This window comes from Schistocerca gregaria, chromosome 7 (genome assembly GCF_023897955.1).
Source record: "Schistocerca gregaria isolate iqSchGreg1 chromosome 7, iqSchGreg1.2, whole genome shotgun sequence".
In the NCBI taxonomy this organism is placed as follows: Eukaryota; Metazoa; Arthropoda; class Insecta; order Orthoptera; family Acrididae; genus Schistocerca; species Schistocerca gregaria.
The window spans coordinates 207011053-207014221 of NC_064926.1; positions in this window are offsets into that span (position 1 = coordinate 207011053).

The window sequence follows — 3169 nt, forward strand, 5'->3', positions numbered from 1 at the left end:
GTTTGTTACTTACCAAATGAAATAATCAATAGCTGTAGATATTTAGTAAATTACATCTTATGACATACCAGCAAATTAGTTTCGGTTTAACTTCTCATTCCACATGCTATTAAATGCTGTTTAAAAAAATTCATCTATCCTTTCTGAAAAACTGTAGTTACTTTCATATCTCGGTAGATAAACAGATTTAGGATGTTTATCATACGACGAAATACATGACTTTTCACAAGTTGTCATTTGCAAAAAAACGCGTTTTGATTTCATGAACTGTTTACGAAATTTGCGGTTGATACAACCGCTTGGTATACGACTTGCAGGACGAAGTACCGGTCGCGTCACGGCACAGCCCGTCCGCCGACATATCATTCAATATCTCAGCTGTAAAAACAATTTCGATATGTTGACTAAATTTCACACGCAGTAATGTATTACCTAAAATGAACTGTACCCAAAGTCCACGCAATGCGTTTTACCTCTGGACACTCATTAAAATTTTCATGTAAATGCGATAAACAGCAAGTAACCACGACGAATAACGAAAAGAAATTCGGTCCTTTATCGAGAGAAGATATCGGGCTGTAAATATGCAATTCTGTCAATGGGCATTAACAGAGAATGCGTTGCAGTTCTACCTGTTTACCGATGAAGCGGGTTTCACAAACCACGGGGCAGTGAATCTGCGCAACATGCATTACTGGTCCGTGGACAATCCTCGCTGGCTCAGACAGGTAGAGCGACAGCGACCGTTGACTGTCAATGTATGGTGCGGAATCATTGGCGACCACCTCATTGGTCCTCACTTCATTGCAGGGGCCCAAACAGCTGCAAGATACATCGCGTTTCTACAGAATGATCTGCCAACGTTGCTCTAAAATGTCCCACTGGAAACGCGTCGAAGTATGAAAAAAGGTTAGAAGCATTTGAGATGTGGATGTGGAGGAGAATGGAGATAATAAGCTGGATGGAAAGAGTGAGTAATGAAAGTGTATTGGAAAGGGTTGGTGAGAGAAGATGTCTGGTGAAGGTTCTAAGAGAAAGGAAAAAGAGCTGGTTGGGACATTCATTGAGAAAGGAGTGCTTGCTAGTAGATGCTTTTGAAGGATTGGTTTGTGGGAGAAGACTGAGAGGAAGAAGGAGATACAAGGTGATAGACGAAATAAAAGGAAGAGGAAATTATGCAGACCTGAAGAGGATGGTAGAAGACCGGACAGCCTGGAGAACTATCATGTGAAAACCTGCCTTTAGGCAGAACACTGATGATGATGATTATTACTGGTAGACAGTATAGGCAGATTAGGTCATTCCCTTTTAATGGCGTGGGTGACAGAAAGCTATGTTTGAGCCTCCTCCAGAGGCCGTTGACTAGCACTGGGGAAACGCCCGCGGCGCACGCAGCCTTGGCCTCCCACGAGCACCGCGCAGCCCGGGCGACGTTCCAGCGCCGCGTATGAGCGACAGGCGCCGCCTCATTGTATGCTAATGCCGCGCGGCCAGCCCGTCCGCACGCACCGGCGCCTCTTGTCACCGCTCTCGACTCTCGGCTCTGGTTCCGTGTTTGCAGGTCAGCGCGCCTGGTGCCTGGGTGCGGACCTTCACGTTACGGCGCCTCGACGAAGTTAAAGCAGCAAATCGTTGTACACTCTCTGACAAGAGAATGAAGCGCTCAGCACACATGGTCAGATGTCAATATACTTTGTATACGTACCTTGGGGGGCTGCAGTTCTCTGCAACAGGTACAACGGACACCCGAGTCCATTTGTCGCTCTTGTTAAGTGCCGTCACTAGGCCTGGTAGAATAGAGTGAACAGAGATAGGTGTCGAGTGATCACTGAGTACTCGTGTGAGACAGTGTTATCAGCATCTGGCAGAGTCTGAAAGGGGCCTCATTGTCTACATCTACCCTCATGCTCATAAATTAACGATAATGTTGATACATAGTGAAACAACGCTCTGGTGGTCAGTTTGCGGATTTAAATCACCTTGGGGTATGACCATGCGATACATTTTTGACCTGCGGTCGCCGCACGGTGGCGCTGGCAGCAGTCCATATTCGCAGAGTTGGTGCATGCCAGAGTACTGTGCAGTGAGGAAGTGTGCAGACGTTTTCAGCCGTGCTAATGGTGACTGTGTGTGGAAAATGGCTCAAAGAACACATATTGATGACGTTATAAGAGGTAGAATACTAGGGCGACTGGAGGATGGTGAAACACAGCAGGTCGTGGCACGGGACCACTGTGTGTCACAAAGTGTGATCTCAAGAGTATAGCAACGATTCCAGCAGAAAGGAAATGTGACCAGGCGCTACAGTGTGCGACGTCCACAGTGTACAACACCACAAGAAGACCGATGTCTCACCTTCAGTGCTCGCAGACGACCACGGAGTACTGCAGGTAGCCTTGCACGGAACCTTACCGCAGCCACTGGGACAGCTCTCTCCAGACACACAGTCTACAGACAACTGAACAGACAAGGTTTATTCGCCCAGAGGCCTGCAAGGTGCGTACCACTGACCCCTGGTCACAGGAGAGCCCGTAAAGCCTGGTGTCAAGAACAGAGTACATGGTTATTGGAACAGTAGTCCCAGGTTATGTTCACAGACGAGTAAGAACAGTGATTCTTACCGGATTTTCATCTGGCGTGAACCAAGACCAGATAACAACCTCTTAATTTACTTGAAAGGGACCTGTTTGAAGGTCGTGGTTTGATGGTGTGGGTTGGGATTATGATTGGTACACATACACCTCTGCATGTCTTTGACAGAGGAACTGTAACAGGTCAGGTGTATCGGGACGCCATTTTGCACCAGTATGTCCGCCTTTACAGGGGTACAGTAGGTTCCACCTTCCCCCTGATGGATCATAACGCTCGGCCCCACCGAGCTGCCACCGTGGAGGACTACCTTGAAACAGAAGATATCAGGCGAATGGAGCGGCCTACCTGTTCTCCAGACCTAAACCCCATCGAGCTCGTCTGGGATGTTCTCGGTCGACGTATCGCTGCACGTCTTCAAACCCTTACGACATTTCAGGAGCTCTGAGAGGCACTGGTGCAAGAATGGGAGGCTATACCCCAGCAGCTGCTCGACCACCTGATCCAAAGTATGCCAATACACAGTGCGGTCTGTGTAGGTGTGCATGGTGATCATATCCCATATTGATGTCAGGGTACA